The 22,745-nt window shown below is 46.2% G+C and overlaps 1 long non-coding RNA gene across 3 annotated transcripts in view; it reads left to right on the top strand.

Moving 5' to 3' along the window:
* LOC106009431 (uncharacterized) overlaps positions 1-22,745 on the top strand; it is a 41,753-nt gene that overhangs the window by 13,008 nt on the left and 6,000 nt on the right. For all 3 annotated transcript variants that reach the window (XR_002395134.2, XR_002395133.2, XR_002395135.2), the window contains 5 exons: positions 2,326-2,450; positions 3,690-3,758; positions 7,358-8,042; positions 8,277-8,345; positions 14,658-14,796. This is a non-coding gene — a long non-coding RNA (uncharacterized LOC106009431). The remainder of the gene's footprint in view (positions 1-2,325; positions 2,451-3,689; positions 3,759-7,357; positions 8,043-8,276; positions 8,346-14,657; positions 14,797-22,745) is intronic.

Consider the following 22,745-nt stretch of genomic DNA (forward strand, 5'->3'; position numbering starts at 1 on the left):
GAGTTGTGGGTGACCTTCCCCGTGCTGATGCACAGGACAGTGGATATTTACAACCCAGGGAGGCATACCGAGTTTTATGTATGCCCTGTTGCCTCTCAAAGTCCCTGACCCTCCCCTCTGGGTTTTTCTGGAATTCAGTGTCAAGAGGTAAGGATTCTCCTGGTCTCCAATCCCATCCCCACCCCTAACCTCATACCTTGTGTAACTTCAAGTTGTAAAGTGAGTCGGAGAGAACTGCACCAAGCCCCGAGTCTCCCCCTTTTAGGGAAGTGTGGTGCTTCCTGAATGGTAGCTGTTATTAATGAATTAAGCTGCAAAACGACCTCATTGGCCTTACTTAATTAATTTAGCTCCCCACTAGGTTATAGATCGCTTGTAAATTCTCTTGCTAGTCAGAAGAGTGTCAGCCCTCAGAGTCTAGTTTTTCTCTTTGCTAACTGGAGAACGGCACATAATTAAAAAGTAGTGCCTCTAGTGGATTTAAAAAATTGCATAAGAACGTTTGACGTAAGATCTCTTGTCTTAGGCACTTCCCAGTCACTGGGACAAAATACTGAACATTCACGACTTAAAAGGAGGAGAGGTTTATTTTGGATCATGTTTTCAGTCCACGGTCAGCGGGCTCCAAGGCAGAAACTCGTGGAGGAAGGGCCTGGTGGAGGACACTCCTCCTCCCATGGCAGCCGAGAAGCGGAGAGAGAGGGAAGAGCCCAGAGGGAGAGGAACCCCGGGGGATCACACCCAGCACTGGCTTCCAGCCAGGCCCCGCCTCCTCATGCCACGCTGGCCGGGGGGGGGGGGGGGGGGATGGACGCGCCGACCGGTGGAGTACCTCCTGATCCAATCACCTCCCTCGATCCCTGCTTCTGAGCACGGGAGGCTTTTGGATAACGTTCCATTTTAAAAGGTTTTATTAGTACATGTTTGAGTACACAGCGATTACATTCATCACAGGGAGTGGGTTCGTGTGTACAACGAACGCATCTTCAAACTTCACACTGGGGGACGTTCTAAACCATAACCCCTCTTGACGAAGTTCAGAGTTTACAATTCGGCATTGTTAACTACAGGCCCAGGGTTGTGCAGTGCATCTCGGCCACTTCTTCGTCTGTCTTGTGTAATTGACCTTTGTACCAGTGGGATGGTGAGTCTCCACCCTATCCTCCTCCACCTCCGGGCACTCAGCATTTTAGCCCCTGTTTCTATGAGTTGGATGATTATTCTCACAGAAGTGGAATCATGAAGTATTTGTTCTTCTCTGACTTATTTCACTTGGAACAATGTCCTCATGGCTGATTCAAATTATGATTCTTGAGAGGATTTGTTCCTTTTCTAGGGCTGAGTAGTATTCCATGTGTACACATACCATGTTTTCTTTATCCGTCTGTTACCAGAGGACTGGGTCTTGTCTCATGGTGACAAAGAATGAAACTGCAGATGGAGGAGATAGGGTGAAAGCAAATTTATTTAAAACATATAAAGGCAAGAAAATAAAAGTTATAAAGGATGGAAGTAAAACTTTCTCTAGCCAGGAGAGGGTTCGGAGTAGGACACCCATGAGGGCTCTTTGTGTGTGGCTCAGAGGAAGCTTAGGCCGCTGTGTAAGCAATATGACCTCTACCCTGGAGGTGTCTTAGGGTCCAGTCTGTGCAGTGTCACACAGTGTCCATGCAGGGCCCATGCATCTTTGAGCCGATGGCCACTGACCGTGCTCTGAGGGGTCCCTGACAGCTGAAGCACACCTGCCAGATGTGTTTGTGAGACACCCAAAGGGCCCTGGTTGGGAGACTCCGTTCTGGGGCCGTTGACCCTACTGCCTATTCGAATCCCACCTCCCTTCTCACTAACTCCTGTTACACTTTTCCCTGTCCATGGCCATTGGGTGGCTTCATGTACAGGATTAATTACCCAACAGAAAGTCTTGCTCCCCCCTTTCCCCTGCCTCCCGCCACTGGCCAGGACTACCCTGCTGATCCCCCTGATAGCGAGTCTGACCACCCATAAAACCCGGACTTCACCGAAGTGTCTCACCATCAAGAGCATTGGATTCTGTTTCCATCTTCTCCAGCTTCATTTCAGAGCCTGGAGCGCCACGTGGTCCTGGAGCTATTGCCGCTTCCGTGGCTGAGAGCCTGGAAAGAGCCCTCTCCTTAACGTCTCCCCAAGTGTGGTGATGCCATTTGTTCACCCTGAGCTCCCTGCTGGCGGACTGTTCTCATTTCTACAACCCTAGGGCTGGAATGGTGGGGTCAGGGAGGTGCAGTACCAGTCTCCTGGGCTACAACTAGTAATTTCAAGGCTAGAAGGAATTTATTGATTTTGTAGGCTTTCATTCAACAAATATTTCTGAGCACCTACTTTATACCAAGGACTTTTCTGGAAAGCGAAGATAAGATCTGAGCCTGTCTAGTCCATTGGAGGATGAACATGCCTGGTGACAAGTGACAGAGGTAGGCTTTGATATTCTCCAAACAAACTACAGTGCTGAACAGTGCCCCAGTTCCTAAAGCTTTGCAATGTTCATATGCTGGGTTGTTTCTGGACAGATTCTACTTATGCTTCCTTTTCTTTTTCTTGTGTTACTGAGGATTGAACCCAAGGCTTGGCACTTAGCTACATCTGCAGCCATCTTTAATTTTTTTTATTTTGAGGCAGTGTCTCACTAAGTTGCTATATTACCCAGGCTGGGCTCGAAATTGTGGTCCTCTGACCCGAGCTTCCCAGAATGCTAGGATTACAGACCTGTGCCACTGCACCCAGCTCTGCCAGTGGTTCCTTGGGGTACATTTTCTCAGCTCTGCCAGTGGTTCCTTGGGGTACATTTTCAAAGACAAAAGTTCAATGTTATGGCATTTCTGTTTCTGGTTATAGAAAGCCAAGATCCTTCAGGAAGACTCGGGTGTGGGGCAGGTGTGGACTGGCTGGCGTATACTTTATCACTTCTAAGTGATCACACAGGAAGAAGGGCAGGGCTTTGAGGGGTCAGTGAACTGTGGCTCAGGTCCAAATCCAGCCTGCTGTCTGGGCGTGTGCACAGTTTCCTGGAGCACATCCCCCTTACCCGGGCATGTGTTGTCCATAGCAGCTTCCGCCCTGTAGCAGCATAGCTGCGTAGTCCCACAGCGGTGGTGGTGGTGGTGAGGGGGCTGCTGCAAAGCCACAGCATGTGTTGGGCATTTTACAGGATGTTTGCAGACCTCTTCTCCAGAGCAGTGGTTCTAAGTGTGGTCCAGGCCCAGCAGCGTTAGCATCACTAATAGCTTATAAAGAAATTCAAGTTCTTCCCTCACCCCAGATCCGCTAAACCAGAAACTGGTGGGGGCCTTCCTGGTGATTCGGATGCTGGCTGAAGTTTGAGGATCACTGAACGCCTCATGATCCACAGTTTCTGGGGAACTTAGCCCACCATGAACTGGGGAGCCTGCCGCAGTTTAGAATTCCTAATACCTCCTTGTTTACGCACATGACTGGTTAGAAAGTGAATGTTGTGTGCTGTGAAGTATTGACAGAGGCACGTCAGGAGATGCTGTGTATGAAATGGTGTTAATGATCAAGAACTGTGCTTACCGCAGACTAATCATTGACTGTTTTTACAACACTTATGAAGGCTAATATTTAGTTCATTGATTTATGAACATCACATCAGTGTCCCTTTTTAAAGTTAAATCTCTCTAAATTTTTTATCACAGTTGAGAAGACATTGACTGATGGTGTGTATGAGTGCACTGTGGTTGCAAGCAGCACCCATGTTGTGCCAGGTATGAGTATGATTTACAGACACGCATGAAGGCATGGAAGGGTCTGAATGCCACAGGGTCCCTTGCCACTGGGGTGGGCTGTGAGGCAGCAGTGAGGCTAGTGCCCACTGCTCACTGTTGCCTTCTGTTTGGTTCACTCTGCTGCATAGCAAAGCATCACAGACTGGTCATTCATGAAGAACAGACATTTATTTCTTACAGTTCCAGAGGCTGGGGACACCAAAGTCAGGGGGTTCATGGAGTGAGGGAGCTTCTTGCTGCCTTATAAGCGTGGTAGAAGGCACCATGAAAAGAGAGTGAGGGATAGAGAAAGAGTGAACATAGACAGGGAGGACAGAGACAGAATGAGAGAGATCAAGTAAGGACTGAATTTGCTTTGATGATAAAACTGCTCTCTTGATAATGAATGTACTCCTTCATGGTATTAGTCACTTTCCTGTCACTGGGGCAGAAACACTCAACATCCACAACTCAAGGAAGCACAAGTTTACTTCGGCTCAAGGTCTTTGAGGATTCAGTCCATTGTACATTGGCTCCCCACCGAAGGGCATGCTGGAAGAAAGGTGGGCATCATCTGGCAGCCAGGAAGCAGAGAGAGAAGAGAGGAGCACGAACGAGGACGCACCCTTCCAAGCCAGACTCCCGGTGACCACCTCAAACCAGGCCCCTCCTCATAGCATGTTCAGCCATGGGTTCACCTGGGGATGAATCCACTGGTGAGGACAGCACCCCATGATCTGGTCACCTCCCATGCCTGAGATGCCAAGGGGGCATTTTAGAGCCAAACCACAAGACTCATTAACTCAGTCTCTCATGGCCTAATTTCACTCCCATCCTGGTGCTGGAAATTGAACCCAGGGCCTCACACATGCTAGGCCAGTGCTTTCCCAGTGCGTTACGTTCTCAGCCCCTTATCACGTCTCAAAGGTCTCATCTCTTGGCACTGTTACGTTGGGGATGAAGTTTCCAACACACAAACCAAAAGGGCCACATTCAAAGCACGACAGCATTTTCAGAAGAGAAGAAATCAGGTGTGCAGGCGCACACTGAGCTGAGTTTCAAGGTTGGGGCATCTGAGATGCAAAATGATGAAATGGAAGAGTGAGTCTTAGGAGCCTTCAGACTGTTGTTTGAAATAATATACTTTTCTGATTATGTGGATGGATTGTGAGTGAGAAGATTCCATCAGGCTTTTTTTGACTTATGACTCGACGGGCTCTTGTTTCTAGACATTCAGACTTATAAAATCTAGGTCAGACCTCTTCCTTTGCCTTCACTTTAGGTTTAGGAATTATTGTTGTAAGACTTTTCTTTCATTCGTACTAACTGTATCCCCTAAACAGAATTCTCATGGACACCATCTAGTAATTTTTAAATTTTTGTCATATTGTCAACTAAAAGATATAAATGATCCTACCGCTCTAGTTGATTAGATAGAAACTCATCACTAGAAGAACAAAGGAAAGATTTCAGGTCTTACTACCATCACCTCATCGGCTCAACAGTTTCACACAACTTTTTAAATGATGACAGACAAAGGAGAGTTAGCATCAGTTCTTGGATGGCAATTGCAGATAGATCTTGTTAATATAATCTGCATATGTTTATGATAAAGTATTTTACAGACATGGCACCTTAATGCTTTTTCAGAAATAGTAACATATTAGCTCCACTGTATGTTTATTTTTATTCAGGTTATTCTCTTTCATGGGGCTGATAAACTATACCCTGTGAGCCAAATCCAAGCTGGTGTCTGTTCACGTCAGTAAAGTTTTATTGGCACACAGCCATGCCCATTTGATTATACATTTTGTGTGGCTACTTCTGTGTTAAAATAATAGGGTTGAATAACCGACAGAGGCCATGTGTTCTCAAAATAAAGTATCTTTACTGTGTTGGGCCTTTGTAGACAAAGTATAGCAACCTCTGCTCTTTTGTGTCTTTTCATGACCCCAATTAAGGCAGCGTCTCAGGATTCGACACAGATTTATTTGTAGACACTAAACCAGGTCAAAGATTCCTTCTTTCACACTGTAGCCCTGCCACAGGTATCAGTAAAGCTGCAGAAGTGAAGCAGTAAGCACTCCACCTCTGTAAAGACCCAACTGTGAAATAAGCTCATATTCTGAGACATGGTCACCACTTTCGAGGAAGTGGGGGGGCCTTAGCAGGTAAGCACTTTCCCCATAACAGGTGTTGGGACCAACAAGGCTATTCTGACCGTGAACCTTGAGCTGTGGTCAATTTCCTGCACAGTGAAGCAGGCCAACTCAAAACCAAGGATTTGAAAAGATAAGCATTTCTCTATTATAGAGCCACCTAAAGGGAGTCTACATAAGTAAACGGAAGACTGTAAACTTGAGGAGGGGAAAGTGCTTCCTGCTTCTAGACACACTGGAGCTTGGAAAGTCATTGAGGAGAAAGACAAAACAAACACGTGCCAACTGGCGGGCAGGCAGGTGCACGTGTCTGTCATGAGAAGCCACACAAGGAAGCGTTCTGGTGTTGACACACATGGGGAGTTGGAAGCCCAGGCAAGGACGCAGTTAACTGCAGGGCCTCACTCCTCCTGGGACCCCAGGCTTTACTTGTCTCATTCAATGATTTGGCCTGGATGCCATGTGTGATGCATCTAGGAAATAGATTCCAGGTCTTTGTGCACAGCGAATGAAGAATTGCAAGTGCAAACCCAACGGTAAAAGGAAAAGCAGCTGCGTTATTGAAATTAACAGGAAGGTGCACTCAGGACAGGTCCGTGCCAAGAGAAACAAAAAGCTGTCTCAAACAGAAAAAGGCTGGGACGGTGGGCGTGGGGCGGGGAGTGGGAGGGGCGAAGAATGAAGATCTCATTGGATCTCTCTGGTATGATCGACAGGGAGCTGAGTCATCTCAGGAGCACCTTAGTATGCAAGTCTTCCCCAGAATACACTGTTTTAATCACGTGCATGACAGGCAATCCTATGGATGGATCCTTAACGAACTGAGTGGAGAAAAGTTAAGTTACTGAAGGTCAGACTATGGGATCTAATGTGCATGCACTCTGGCCTGGAGTGATTTCCTGGGTCTTTGCTATTGTGTTTTTGGCTTCTCTTAGAACAATGGAAGGAGGAACAGCCCTGGGTGTTGCCCATATTCAGGTAGGTGGAGGGGGAGTGGTCGCCTAGCTCCACAGTGCTACCAGTACTAGAGCCAGCTGACTACAGATTGAAAGCTCTGAAACCCTGAGCCAAAATAAACCTTTCCTCCTTTAAGTTGTTTTTCTCAGGTATTTGGTTGCAGCAATGAAAAGCTGACCAACAGAGTGTGTATATGCCATGTTATTTCTATCCATTCATCTGTTGATGGATACCTAGGTTAATTCCATACCTTAGCAATTGTAAACGGTGCTACAATAAACATAGACTTGCAGGTATCTTTTTGGTGTTCTGATTTCATTGTCTTTGGCTATATGCCTGGTAGTAGGATTGCTCGATCAGGTGGTAGTTCAATATTTAATTACTTAGTTTTTTGGAAGAAGTGCCACACTATTCTCCATAATGATTGTACTAATTTACATTCCTCCCAGGATTTTACACAATCTTTTTTTTTTTTTTTTCAAGGAGGAGAGGTTGATCTTGGATCACCTGACTAGCTGAGCATCAAGTAAACTGCCTGTCTTCTGGGTAGGGGTACAGTGAGGGTGCTGTTCTCTGGCCTCCGATTTACCTGGAAATCCTACTCAAGGTTAAATGCAGGTTAAATCATTCCTTAAGGGAAACCTGACCCTCTCAGCCTGCTCCTGAGTGGCCAGGGAATTAGGGAATCACATTCAACAGCTGTGGGCACCAGTGACACCCCAAAGCTGCTCACCATGTGGCTGCAAGTGTAGCTAAATGGCCAGGCTTCCCCGCTGCAGCACCATTTCCTTGGAGTTCTGCTCTGTGAAGTGGCTGCCTCCTCATCGACTGTCCCTATGTCATCTTCACATAAACTGAGGCTCTCACCTCATCACCTTCCACCTTTCTTTAGCCTTAATTCTTCACCACTTTATGCAGAGATTTCCAGCTCTGCAGAGCTCATTTCCTGTGCACCTTTGTCTGTCCTCTGGACCATACCTCTGGAAACCTCTGGGTTTCCCCCATCTACTTGGAGGCAGAGGCACTGTAACCCCAGAGCCCATCATTCCTGCTGCACTGGACCCTCAGCTAAGCAGAAATCACAGACTGGAAGTGGGAAGGAGGAAGCAGGAAGTGATGTGGCTATTTATGCTGCTCCAGAGCCCTTCCTCTGAGGCCTGGAGGCCAGGTGAGGGCCCAGGGAACTTGGTCTTGAGATCAGGGCTGTATAGAATCCTGTCCCATGGTTTGCTGTAGTTGGGATCCAGAATATCCCTGAGAGATCCACCTGGCAAAGGCTTGGTCCCCAGTAAGGTCCTCCTGGAGGAGACAGAACTTTAAGAGGGAGGGCCCAGTGGAGGTTGTGCCCTTGCAGAGATAAGGGGTCCTCAGTCTTTCTTCTTTCTTTTTCTTTCATTTGTAGGCCATGAGGTCAATGGATTTGTTCTGCCACATGTTTCTGCCATGATGTGGCCTCACCACAGATCTAAAGGTAGAATCTCTAAACCTATGAGCACAAATCAACCTTTTCTCTTTATAAGTTGATTTATTACAGCTATTTGTTATAGTGACAGAAAGCTTTCTAACTAACACAGGATTAATTGTAGGGAATATTGGGGGAAAACTGTTGATTGGGATGTTCATTTCAGGGACTAGAGAAATAACATTATGGGAAAAAAAGATATTGGGGAGCTACTGTAGAAATCTTGTTAATGATGATTATTTGAATGGCGTAGACTAACATGCACATTTAAAAAAATGTCCACTTAATTCTGAGACAAGTTTTATTCAATGACAAAAGTTAAATATGGCCCAGAAGAGTCCCACCTTCCTTTGTGTTGCTCAGGTAGTTTGGCCTAAAACCAACTAGACCACATTAGCCTGTGGCAAGCGTAGAGTGGGCAGCCCACTGTGGACATCTTATAAAGTACACGGTTTGTGTGTCTTCCTGTACACAGTTGACATGTCATGAAAACACTGAGTGCAAACAAAATTGTCCCGAATCATAGAGTATTTCACACATCCTTGAAGACTTCTCTCTATTGCATGCATTTTGAGGGGTATGTGTGGGTGAAGCATGGTATTCTTATACATGTTATCAATAATGCGTATGTGGACATAGAGTATGACTTCAATACTGAAATTTTGTTGAGGAGTCATCAGGACAAAGTTGTCCAAAAAGGCTTATTGAAGAGGAAGGGGTGATGAAGAGAATGTTGAGAAACACACTTTGGGTGCTTTTGTACAACTCTCCTATACAGAAATCTAGAGGATCCCATCTTGAGCTTGCTTAGAGTAAGGCCGATCTGCATAAAGTCTGCCACTTCTAGAAGGCAACATTCATCTGTCTTAGCCATTGCATGGAGGCCCCTGGGAGAGTCTTTCATTCGAGAAATCCGTGCCACACTATTATAAAATAATAAAGCTGCTTACTGTTCACAGCTCACAAAGCAGTCTCATTATTACTTCATAGTCAGATCTCTTTAGTAATGATAATACAATAATCACAAGACCATATTTCATCAAATCAGGAGTCCACTGATTATAAGATGCACCACTGCAATTCGACACAACACTGGGAGTCAGACATGTATTGGAGGCACATTAAAACAGGAGAAAAATATGCATCTTAGGCTTGATGCAATGCAGAAACAGCTGAAAACTGCTGAGCCTTCTCCATGAACCAGGCAAGATCGGGTTTATCTCATCAAACATCTTCACCAGTGATGCTTGCTACAACGACGAGACCTGTTATCAGCTCCAGTGTACGATGAGGACAAGTGAGATTCAGCCAGGTTAAGTAACTCACAAAGGTCTCATGGCTCCAAAATGGCAGAGAAGGGAATGAGCAAGAGGCCCCCAGACCCCGCCACGCAGCACTCTGGTGAACAGTAAGTCACGTCCTCCAGTGCCCTTGCTCTGTCCCCCCGTTGTTGCCCCTTTTCCTGGAAAAGTAGATTTGCCTCAGTTCAATGAACAAGTTTCTGGAATGTACACAAAATGGAATGTGTGGGTCCTTTCAACTTTGGACAAGGGATTATTTGTTGGGGGAGTGTTATGGAAAGAATGTGCTGACCACATGGTATTGGCATGTGCTCCTGACATGGGACATGGCTTGGGTTCCATTCTGAGTCTTCCGCGTACAAGCTATGGGAACATGAGTGCGGGTCACCTTCCTGACTTGTTTTCCTCACCCAGGAGCCTGTCGGAGTTGGGTTGGGGTTATGTGCGATTTTATTTGCATGTTTTGGGAGCGAGACTGCGGATACCACACTTACTTAAGGTGGCCACACCCAGGGTCCTGGATTCCTTTGCTCTCAAAGCTGGAGCTGAATATTTATCTGCAGCTGGAAAGAAGTCTGTGCCTGGTAAATGTTTCACTAACAAACTCCCAAAGGCTGCTGTGGGTTAAACCCACGCTTCTAACAGGGTGGTGGCCTTCTGCCTTGGGTTCAGTGCAGGGCAGGAGCTTTGATTTCAATCCCTTCTTTGCCTTTGCTGTGATTGCTTTTGTGTAAAGCATCCTGGCCTTCCACAGTATATTTAGTTCATTCGGCTGGGCACTTTGTTAACGGTATAGAGATAACCAATTGTGTAGTTTATATTAGAATTGAGGATTTGGTCTCCCTCAAGAATATTATAAACTTAGCTTATTGTTGGAGGCTCCATTGCTTTTGGATAAATACAGAATGTTTTTCTCTTCCCCTATTCCAGTGGGCAGTTTTTCAAATGGACTGTAACTGGAGCTTTCTCTGTTTGCATTGCAAGTCATCTCAGGTTTACATCCAGAAAACCTAATTGAAATGTGAGCTGCAGACAATTGGGAGGAAGCAGAGGAATGAAAAGAGGTTGTTTCCTGAGGATTTTGCAGAACAATGGAGCCAGGCTGCTGCTTGCAGAAGGTCTTAGCTATTCTTAGGCAGGGGAAGGGGAGGTTGCTTCTGCCCACCAAGCTCGTCCACTCCTGAGATTCAGATGGTCACGAATCCCGTCTGCAAAGGTGCTCCTCCACAAGTAGGCAGAGTCCTCTCACACTGGTCTCATGTGGACTCATGTAGGGTGCCTTGCTAGTAGGGGCCCCTTTTTCCTAAACTCAGTGTTATAAAGCTGTTCAAGAGTATTCTAAACAAAACCAAAACAAAGCAAACAAAACTCTCCCAAGACCAGATGTCTCCCAGAGATTATACAGTAATATTTGTCATTTTGCCAATTTCCCGAAGGAAAAAAGTTCTATGTCTCTTAACTATACAGAATGCCAGAATACAGAGGGAATTTTTCCTATGATCCCTCCATTGTTTTAGTTTATTGGATAGCTATTGTCAGTGAAGCAGATACGTTTTGGTTGAGAGATGGGATGGTAGGTCATTTCTGTTTCTTGCTGGCATCTTGCATCCTCATGTTTTGCTTTGGAATACCATTCCTTCCATTCTTCATGGTACCTCAGTACCTGAGCTAGCCAGTACTGTTTATTTCCACAGAGCAGCTTGTTAGTGTCTCTTCCCGACTGCTGTCAGTGACCTCATGCTGGTAGGTTGAAATTGGCCAAGAGGGAGACTTTATATCACAGGAATTGGCAAAACCTACTAATCAGGGCTCCCTCATCCCTGCTCCCAGAGAGCCAATTGCTAAATATCACAGACCTTCAGTGCCTTATGGCTGTCAGTTCTCAGGGCCTCAGAGCTTCAAAGACAGGCAAAGTCACCATCCAGCAAACAGAACTGTGGCTTCAGGAACAGGTGAAGAAGATGACTCCAAAGCTGGACCATCCTACTCTTCCTGCTACCACTCACCTGGAAGTTGGAGCTGCATCTGTGTGTTTGTGTACAGGGAAGCCTGTGTCTTGTCTGTGTGTGCTCGTGTGCCTGCATGTGTGTGTGTGTTCATGCAGGTGCTGTGTGCCTGTGTGTCCTATGGGTACATCTGTATGCATGTGCACGAATGTGTGTGCCCCTCTGCACTGAAGTTCTTGTGTGTGCTCATGCATGTGCCTTGGGCATGTGTATGCCCAAATGTACACATGTATGTGTACACATGTGCTTGTGTGTTGATTTGTGGGCACATACAGGCACGAGTGTGCACATATACATGTGTGGTGTGTGTATGTGGGGGCACACACACACACATATGAACCCTGTAGCATTCAGGCGTGTGCCCAGCAGCTGCTTCCTCTTGCTGCATATGTTCACCCTGCTCCCCCTGCCTATCAGACCGGGGCTGGACATTCACCAGCCCCCTTGGCCAAACAGCTGCTCGGACCCTCACATGCGGGGGAGACTGAATGGGGCTCGCTAAGAACACGAGGATCAGGGGCAACTCCTCCTCCATCCTGTGCCCCCATCACTCCTTCCTTACCCTTGCAATTAACATTTAGGGGGCTTTAAAGAGGAAAGAGTGCCCTGACTGGGAGGCTGTGGGGCATGCGGAAGGAGGGAGGACAAAGGCTGCTCGTTTGCCGGCACTGGTGCAGGAGTCTGTGGACTGGCCGTGAGTGTCAGAGCCCCGGGCTTCTCTGGAACCTTCTGAGACCCTCCGCCATTTTATCTGTGACAACATAGACTGACCTCGAGGACTTGAGCTTGTGTACAGCTCTTGGTTTTTGTTAGGCTCTGCATCTGCAGCCTGTGCCTCGGGGGTGGAGGTCTGAGTCAACTCTCAGAGTTAGAGGCTGGAGCTGCCCCAGCCTCCTCTCTGGACTGCTCTGGCCCTGACACTTGCTTAGGGTTTGCCTTTACTGTCCACCGCCCTGCAGTCCTGACACATAACAGCCTCTCTACAAGGAGGCACCGAGGAAGGCCCTCATGTTCTTATTGTACTCTTAGGGAGACTGAAGTCTTAAGAGGCAAAGTAACTTGCTCAGAATCTCATAGCCAGCAAGTGTTAGGAGCAGAATTGGAAGACATATGTCCAAGCTCTCAGCTAAATCTGCATTCTGCTCCTCCAGGCCAAAAGCAGCTTTTCAGATGATTTGCTAGTTTCTGTCATCTCCACCGTGAATTTCTCTTCGTCATAGTTTGCATCGTCAATGCCCCCCAAGGACCTTGTGATGATGACTTGGTCCCCAGCCTGTGGCCCTGCAGGGAGTGGGAGAAACATTGGAAGCTGGAGCCCAGGGAAAGGAAGGTGGTCATGTGGGCGTGGCCTTGAACGGACTACTGGGACCTGGCTCCTCTCTCTGCTTCCTGGCTGCCATGACATGAGCAGCTCTGCCCCTGCACACTCCCTACCCGGATGTTCTGTGTTGCCACAGGCCCAAAGCAATGAGGCTGAGCAGCCAGGGACTGAAGCCATGAGGCAAAATAAATCTTTCCTTCTTTTAAGTTGTTTATCTCAGACATTTTGTGACAGTGATGGAAATCTGAGCAACACACTCTGCTCTCAAAAGGAACCATAGAAATCTTCCCTTCCCAGCCTGCTCTGCTGTGGAGCCTTGAACACCAGCCCCACTCCATGTCCTTGCTCTGCTGGATGCAGGGGCATCCCCTGGTGCAGACTGAAGAGAATCTTGCTGGGGAGAGTGCCCATGTGCCAACCCAGGCCCTTGCCACAAACTGGAGAAAGAAGGCTTCCCCCAAGGCAGAGGCTGGACTTCAGGCTCAGCCAGGCCACCTCAGGTGCCACAGCCCATGTTCTTCCTGTCACTGAGGTGCAGAATGGGCCCTGCTGGTGGGAGAGGGAGGATGCATGGAGAGCTCTTTTATGAGGCCAGGAGATTGTGAGAATGTCTAGAAAGAGATACAAACCTGTCGCAGCTGCATTGTGGGCTGAAGACACCGTTCGAGTGTGGGTGCTGGCGGAGTGAGGTGTGGACTAGTGTCTGCTGGAACTGGGGATCTTTTCCTCCTCTCAGGCTCTGACACAAAGAACACTGTAGAGCTAGAGGAAGACTTGGTTTTAGGCTCTCAACTCACACTTTATGTGAAGCAGATGCTCAAATTGTATACTAGTGAATGGATAAACGGACGAAGATGTACCCAACAGCTGTGCCCAGGGCTCCTCTGATTGGCTGTCTTTGCTGGCTTCCATCTGAAGGGCATCTTCCAACAGGTACAGCCCGACAGGGAAGAACAAGGACTCAGTGAGGACGCTGCTGTCCTCACCCATGGCGCTCGTCTCTCTGGCACGGCTCACTCAGTGCTGCCTTCTAATAAAAAGAAATATGCTTGAGTTTTGCAACTTTATGAATTTCATAATTTTTTTTTGTTTTTAGCAGGTGCTTGGGCTAACTCCACCCCTTCCTTCTAGCAACAATAGTTCCAAAGATAGAAGTTCTTTTTCAATCATAGAAAAAACTGTTTTCTTACAGTAAACAAGAGCACTCATGCGATTGGATTCATTGAGAGATGTCCATTTCTTCCCCATGTGTTTACTGTTGCTAGGTGTTAGATCAAGTGTGATCTTTAGCATTTCATAAACCATTGCTAGTTGTAATCAGATAATGAAAATATATTTGGAATAATCTGTTTCAGATATTACATTTTTCTCACAGTTCATTTGAGCTTTGAGTAGAAGAATATCAAGCCTTAAATGAGTCTATAGTTCTGAGGCTGGCTGGAAATAATGTTTCTTTTGGGTAGCACAAAATATAGAGGATTCTTTTCTTTCACCTGTAGAAGAAGTATTCTTATAAAATACATCATACATGAACCTGAAATCTACTTTCTCCATCAGAGTTCTCAAAAGTATGATGAATAAAACTCAGTGGCCCTGAGAATGTGTCAGAGATGACACAGTGGCAGGCTGAGCCTGAATGACCAGAGACCTAGTGATGTCCGTTTGCTCTCATTCCTCTGCTTTGCCGTGACAGGGCCCACGCTAGCCTGGGAGGAGATGAAACACCACGTGTGGGAGAGCTAGGTGTCCCAGCCACCACCAGCCTGTGCCCAGCCTTCCTGAGAGCTGATGGCAGATACATGAGCCTGGCCTTGATTGGCAGAACTACCCAGGTAACTCAGTAATGATCGATGGTTATGATTTTAAGGCATTTATAACTGCAGAAATTTGGGAGATGCTGGTTACTTACCGATAACCAACTGAGCACACCTGGAGCACAAAAAGCATTTGGTAAATACAATGAATGTTTCCAGTTTTCTAGAAACTCACAAAATAAGTCCTAGTTTCACCACTGAATGTGCCATCCTTCCCTGGCCAACTCTCCTCTCTTGTCCCTGCTTGGCTCTCTTTTCTGCACAGCACACGTATCAATCAGTATATCAGTCACTGTTCTGCTGCTGAGACAAAACACTCAAAGGAGGAGTTTATTTGGCTCACAGTTTCCTGTGGGTTCAGTTCATGGTGAGCTGGCTCCAAGGCAGAAACAGCATGGTGGAAGGGCCTGGCGGAGAACAGCTGCTCATCCCAGGGCAGCCAGGAAGCAGAGAGAAAGAAAAAGTGGAGGACAAGAACATACTCCAGGAGTGGACACCTGCAGGGAGCCACTTCCAACTAGGCCCCCCCATCCTAATTAAGCCACGAACCCATCAATGGATGAATTCTCCCATGAGTATAAGCATCCCATGATTCAATCACCTTCCACACACATGAGACGGGGGCACATTTTAGATCCAAACCATAGTAGCCAGCTTTATAAATACTGAGCATCCTTCATTTTCTATTCTTCATTCTCAATAGAGAGTTCAAGAAAACAATCTAAAGGGATTCTTATCACAGAAGAAGGAGCAGAATCTATAAAATTCCTGGAACCATATTAAATTCACGCAACAAATGTAAAGTAAAAGGCTTCTCAGTTCCAGGCACCGCTGTTTGGGGTCAATTTGACCTCTTTCTATTTCTTCAGCAGGGCCCTGAACAGCAGTTGTCCCAGGCAAGCCTGAAAGTGCCAAGTGCATAGGGGGCACCGATTAACTATGCGTGGAGTGGGATGGAGTTAGAGAGAAACTGGCTATCTGGTTAGTTTTGGATTCACTTCTAGTTGTACCATTTCTGTGCAGTTTGACCTTTGCCCAACCCAGCCTTCTCTCTAAATGTGTTTCTTCTTCTGTACAATAAGAATGATTATGTCTGCTCTACTTATCTCATACATCACTGCAAGGATTAAATTAGATGGCATGTGTGAAAATGTGTTGTACACTCGAAAGGGCCATGTAATGCAGCGTAAGGCATTGTTGTGACTGCTCTGTTTCAAGCTCACAGTGGGAGACGGGATCCAGGAAGACTGGTGGGCACCCAGGGTGGCGGGGTGGGAGGCCAGCTGGTTTGCCTATCAATAAGAAAAGCATTCTGATGCATAGCGGAAAAGAAACATAAAGAAAAGCATCTGGAGAAAGCTGACGAGCCTGCAGTTGGAATTCCGGACTGACCGGGTTTAGAAACAGAAGCTCTGGGATGCTGAAAACATTGGAGGGCGCCCAGGCAGAAGCACTGCACTCGCTCCAGCACTGAGGCTTGTTGGTCCGCGTCCGTCTGTAACCGAACACAATGGCTTTGCCCCTTGCTGAGAGCAAAGATGATGAAAACATCAGGAGATAAAAGAGTGAAAAAAGCATGAAATAGGGAGCACGTTGGAGATAATTCTCACAGCAGTACCTGCCTGGAATGAAGAAAGCGAGGGACTTTTATTGGGGAAACATACATATTCATATAGGAAAAAGACTTCGGCACATATTCCTGAGCATGCTCAGTTGGAGGCCATATATCCTTACTAAAAGTGGTAGATCAGAGAATTTAGCAAGTTGACTTTAGGTCACTTAAACAGAGCAAGTCAGAGAGACTGGGTGATTTTGGCCGGTTCCTTCTAAGTTTCTCTAGAGGGCCTCAGTTGAAAACAAACTGAAATAAAACAATTTTGAACGGACATTAACAGTCCTTTAAAGAGAGAGTCTTGCCAGCAGAAGTGATTGTCCCTGAAAGTACCAGTCTACCAGCTAATTCTTCCAAGAGGAAGCTGCTTCCAGGATATGCCATATGCTCTGGTGAGAAAATGAGAACCCCTTCCAAATCTAGGTGAAGAAAATGGTGAGAGATGTAGCAGAGAAGAGCCAGAGCTTTTCACATGGACCAAAGAAAATGATACCAGTTAGGATGCAATGACAGACGTGCTACCAAAGTCCAGCTTGGGGAGGTCCCTCATTCTCCCCCTAATAAGAAATACTGAGATAGCTAAGAACTGGGATTGGTTCACTCAGTAGCTCCATAAAATCACCTAGGTCTCAATCCATCCCAACTCCCCTCTCTGCTACCCTGGCTGGGTGGTTTGCTTTGTGCCCATAGAGTGGGTTCTTTCCTGCAAAGATGCTGGCTACAATTCTATGGATGCCACACAGATGACTGAATCTCCATACCTCTTTAGGGGCAGGGAATAATTTTCCAGGTGTCCGCCAGCCGATTCCCCTGCCATTGCACTTCATCGTGACTTCATCTTTCCCCCAAGCTGTATTAGTCAGGATTCCCAGAGAAACAGAACCAATAGAAGACATGTAGACAGAGATGGATAGATACATGTGTTAATATATAATAATTAGTATATATGAATGGGCTCACATAATCATGGAAAGTCAGGCACCCCCAGATCTTCTGTCTGAGATCCCGGACAGCTGCTGGTGGTAAATTTCTAGTCCAGGTCCAGAGGACCGAGAAGACCAGTGTCCAGGCTCAGACAGTCAAGCAGGGAGAGTGGATTCTTCACCTAGACTTTTGTTGTTCTCAGGCATTCAACAAGTTGGATGGGGTTCATGCCTGCTTTGGGAAGGCCTCTGCTTTACTCAGTCTACTGATTCAAATGCTAATCTCATCCCCAAAATACTCTTACAGACACACCCAGAAGTAAGGATTAACCAAACAGCTGATGCCTCAAGTGAAGCTGACAATAAAACGAACCACCACACAAGCTAAGTTAGTCACCAACAAGTGGAGTAAATGACCATGAGTGGCTTAGGCTCATCAAGATTCACTCTGGGGCTGGAGAGGGAACCCAGCCCCCAAAGCCCAAGGCCTTTGGGTCCCTGGACACAGCCAGAAGGTGCCTCCTGGTGGGGATGCAATATCCAGATCTTATAGGCCAAGTGTCTTAAACTAGGTTCCCCAGGGGCAGCCTGGGCAGAGACCTGTGCAGGACACGTGGGAAGGGGTGCTCTCTGGAGGAGGGAGGACATGGCATGTAAGCTATGGGTCTGATTGATTCCACTCAGCCTTATGGTCTCCAGGTGCATCCATTTTCCTGCAAATGACTCGAGTTTGTTCTTCTTTGTGGCACAGTAGTAGCCCATTGTGTAGAAATTCCACATTTTCCTTATCCATTCATCTGGTGATTTAGCCATTTTGAATTGTGCTGCTATAAACATGGATGCGCATGTATCACTGTAATATGATGTCTTTAATTCTTTCAGAAAGATGCCTAGAGAGAGCTGGGTCAAATGGACTCTAGTCTTAGTTTTTAAGGTATCTCTATACTGATTTCCAGTTTGCATTCTCACTAACAGTGTGGAAGGGTTTCTTTTGCTCCACAGCAGAAATAATAATGTTACTATTTTATTTCTATATGAAGGCCATTCTTTTTGGACTGAGGTGGAATTTCAGAGTTGTTTTAATTTACATTTCTCTAGTGGCCAGAGATGTTGAACACTTTTTCATGTATTTGTTGTTTGCTTATACTTCTTCTGAGATGTGTCTATTCACTGAAGTTGCTCATTTTTGAGTAGGTCTATTAGTTTGGAGTTGGAGCCTAATTTTTGTGAGTTATTTATATATTCTAGATATGAGTCCTCTGAGGAATAGCTGGCAAAGGGGAAGGGGATGAAAAAAAATTAAGATGTGTTGTGCACATGTGCCAATTCCCCACAAGAAATGTAATAATTATGTATTATAAACTTGAACTAATAAAAAATAAAAATTGAAAAAATTAATTTAAAAAAAAGTAGAAGGGAGGAGGGGTCAGTAAAGGACGCAGGTAGGGGTGGCAGCTAAGTGAGGACAGACCTTCCCGGGTCCTCAGGAGCTGTGCAGCATGAATTGGACCACACAAGTTTGTCCCTCTTGCGTCTCCATGTTTGATCCTTTGTCAGTGTCTACGGTGGCTGAGGGTGGGGTAGCTTCCCCCAGGACAAGAGGAGTAATTCTCAGGAGAGGGGAGCCACTGTATTTGTCTGCCAGGGCTGTCAGCACAGAGGACATCCCCAAGAGTGTTTAGGGCTTTGGACTTTTGAAGTATTGGAATATTTGCATACACATGAGGAGGAACCTGGGCGGGGGGGACCCGAGTGCCAGCATGGTGTGTGTTTACATTTCACACATGCCTTCTTCCTGTGCTTAGCCTGAGGGTAATGATGTACACTGTTTTAAATGTGTCTGCATATTAACTGCAACCTGTATGCAAGGTCAGATGTGGAATTTGCCACTTGTACTGTCATATTGGTATTTTTAAAAACTTTGAATTTGGCAATATTTTGGATTTTGGGTGTTTGGATTTGGGGTACTCAGCTTTACCACACACTGGGTGCTTAAACAACAGCATATATTATTTCACTGTTCTGGAAGAGGAAGACTGAAATTAAGGCATAGGCAGGGTTGGTTTCTCCTGAGACCTTGCTCCTTGGTCTGTAGATGACCCCTTCTCCTTGAGTATTTGGACATTGTCTGCACTCTACAGCCATCTGTGTTCAAATTTCCTCTCTTTATAAGGCCCCTAGGCACATTGGATTGGGGTCCACTCTACTGAGCTCACCTTGACTTGGTCACCACTGTAGTCTTAGGTCCTAATAAGGCCCCATTCTGAAAGCCTGGGGTCTAAGACTTCAACACAGGAAGGTGAGTGTGGGCAGGGGTGAGCGGAGTGGGGAGAATAACACCACTTAGCCCGTGACCCCTGCCAACACATTTCCAGCAGCTGGGGAGTGGGGGGCCCCAGCTGAATAAGAGGCCCACAGATGGCACCCCCTACCCCACTCCACGGAGAACCTGGGAAGCAGGCTCTGGAGTTAGATAATTGTTGTCATTTCCTCTGGCACCTTCTCTTCACATGTGTGGACAATTCTCCAAGTCAGAGTGGTTATTAAGCACTAATAGCTTAGCACAGATTAGGTTTGGAAAATCACTTTTCTTCATGAAGATGTAGTATGAGAAGAAGAGTGAGAAACTGGGGAGAATGGAAAAGTGAGACAAGGAGAAAGCTTTTCTGACTCTCTGTACTTGCTTTCAGTCAGCCAGGTAGTGGAGGAAACAGTCTGGGGACCAGGATAAAGGGCAGGGCTGCCCAGAGTTCATAGGGATGGAAAAGGAAAATCACACGCCAGAGGAAACAATTGTCATTGTGCAAATGAAAAGATGGCAAATGTAGGATCAGTGTTAGAAAGGGACATGGAAAGTGTACTGTATTAGTTACTGTCCTGTCACTGGGATAAAATACCCAACACCCACAACGTAAAGGAGGAGAAGTTTATTTTGGCTCACAGCTTCCAGTGGGTTCAGTCTGTGGTAAGCTGGCTCCAAGGCAGAAATGGCATGGTGGAAGGGTGTGGCAAAAGAAAAAAAAAAGCTGCTCATCCCATGGCAGCCAGGAAGCAAAAGCAAGAAGGGAGGAGCCAGGCACCATAATACACTCATCCACGTTACACCCCAGTGACCACCCCCAACCAGGCCCCACCTACCAACAGCACTTTCAGCTACTAACTCATCGATGGATGGATCCACTGATGAGTACGGTGTCCCCATGGTCCAGTTATCTCCCAAATGCATGAGCCACTGGGGGTACATTTTAGATCTCATCCATAACAGTGTAGGCACACAGAAGTCTGAATAACAAGCACAGGACTTCTAATTTCCCTGGGATGGGCGGAAGGAATCAAAGCAGCCTCCTGTTTTCTGTGTGCTGTTGCAACAAGAGGGAGAGCTGCTTTCCTCTCCATGAGAAAAAAAAGCAGGAGCACATCTTTCTGATGCATGAGACTTTTGTCACGGGGGTTGGGTTTAGGGGCTTGCAGAGTGGATGTACGTCATGGAGACATTCATTTTGTGAAAGGTGCCTGTGTTGGATGGGGATATGTGTGCAGGTGATGGAAAGGCAAACTAGAGATGGACGAGGATGGAGCAATGGCTGCACAGGTATTTATTACCTTAAAAAGCTGCTCAAAGCAACTTTAATCATTTACTAAGAATTTAAAATAGGGTGTGTGTATGTTATCTCATTGCACACAAATCAAAGAAACAACCATTCCTTCATGTCATTAAGCAGTTAGTGGTTTTTTTTCCCCTGATTGCCTTTACAGGCCACATTTGTATGTTTTTTCTCAAGTTGTCTACTTCAGTTATAATGCAAACAAGTTCTTTAAAGGCGACTTGGTGAATCTCTCCTACGTCTCCTGGTCTTTTCCTACCCTTGCTTCATGAAGCAGCCGGTGTTTAACCTGCAGAATCTGGGTTTTGCTGATTATGCCATCCTGGGCCAATTGACCTGCCCCCCTGTCCACTCTGCTTTCTGTGAGCTGGGAGGTAGATGGACAGAGGGGACTGATCAGTGCTGGCCTGGGTATTTGACAAGGTTGCTTGAACGTGGGCTGGTGTAAGCTTCCCTTCTCCTGAAGTCACAGGGACTGCTGTCTGGTTGGGCAGTGCAGGTGAGCACTGATAGCTCAACCCCTGAAGTGACCTGGCGAAGGTACAAATCCTACTCTTACCCAGTCGCTTCCTAAAGGACCTGGCACCTGAGATCTTAGCTTCCAGCATATGCACTGGGGTGGGTACCCCCATTCAAATCGCCACACTTGTTGGTTATAATAATGAATTTGCTCCCAGAGGAATCAAAAGGTAATCAGTATTTTTAAGCATCATTTTCCACTCAGGGATTTAGTCATATGTAACAGGTTTAGATCAGAAGTTGGCCTCTGAGTATGTCTGAACAGCTTTATTGAGATATATGGTTTACGTACAACACAGTTCATTCATTTACAGGTTTTTAGTAAGTACACAGAGATTCACAATCATCACCACAATTAATTTTGGAACATTTTTATCATCCCCTAAAGAAACTCAGCATCCACTGGCAGTCCCAACTCTTCACTCCCTGCAGCTCCCAGATCTAGGCAGCCCCTCATCTACTTTCTATCTTCTGTAGATTTTCCTGTTCGGGACAATTTAAATGAATGGAATAAGATGCTGGCTGCTTTCACTTAACAAAATGTTCTCAAAGGTCTTCTATGTCGTAGCATGTGTTGGTATTTTATTTTTCTCCATTGCTGAATAATGTTCCGTTCTTTGGACATGTTACTTTTATTCATTCATACATTGCCAGTGGGCATTGAGGTTATTCCTCCTTGGCCCCTGAGTCTTTTTGATGGAGCCCCAGCAGTCTTTGAGAGTGCCCCTTCTTTCTGGTCTCTTCTCATGCGTGTCTGCCCCAGCCTGGAAGTGCCAGTCTCCGTGAAGCCCTTGAGGTCATTCGTGCATCTGTGCCTGGTGGGGAGTGGAGCTGTGTTCTGTGTTCTGTATTTCTTAGCTCATTCCAAAAAGATGTATTAATTCCTGCTGTCTGGCTACATAAATTGCACCATGGGTAATAAAAGAAGTGGACACAAGCTCCCTTCTCTTAAGAAATTTATCTCTAGCTGTAAAGAGAAAACAGGATTTGTATTTAAATTATTTAAGTTGACTTTTGGTAGTGGGGGGTTGTTTATTGCTTGTTTCATTTAATTACCTGAAAAAAATGCCATTTCTTTTTCAAGAACAACCCTATCTGAGAACAGGAAGCTGACAAAACGTGAGATTCCCTCTTCAATTTTATAGATTTTGACTTCTGGATCGAGTGTCCAATTAGCACAGCAAAAAATGACTCCCTCCCTCCCCATCCCTGAGCCTTGCAAACCCAACCTGTGATCAGGAAATCCAGCTGTGCACTTTCTATTTCTCGCCTCGTTGCTGGGAATAAAGATTCAGCAATCCCTGTATA

Source organism: Heterocephalus glaber, unplaced genomic scaffold (genome assembly GCF_053883595.1).
Source record: "Heterocephalus glaber isolate CG9 unplaced genomic scaffold, H.glaber_assembly_v1.0 deba00001538, whole genome shotgun sequence".
NCBI classification, from domain to species: domain Eukaryota; kingdom Metazoa; phylum Chordata; class Mammalia; order Rodentia; family Bathyergidae; genus Heterocephalus; species Heterocephalus glaber.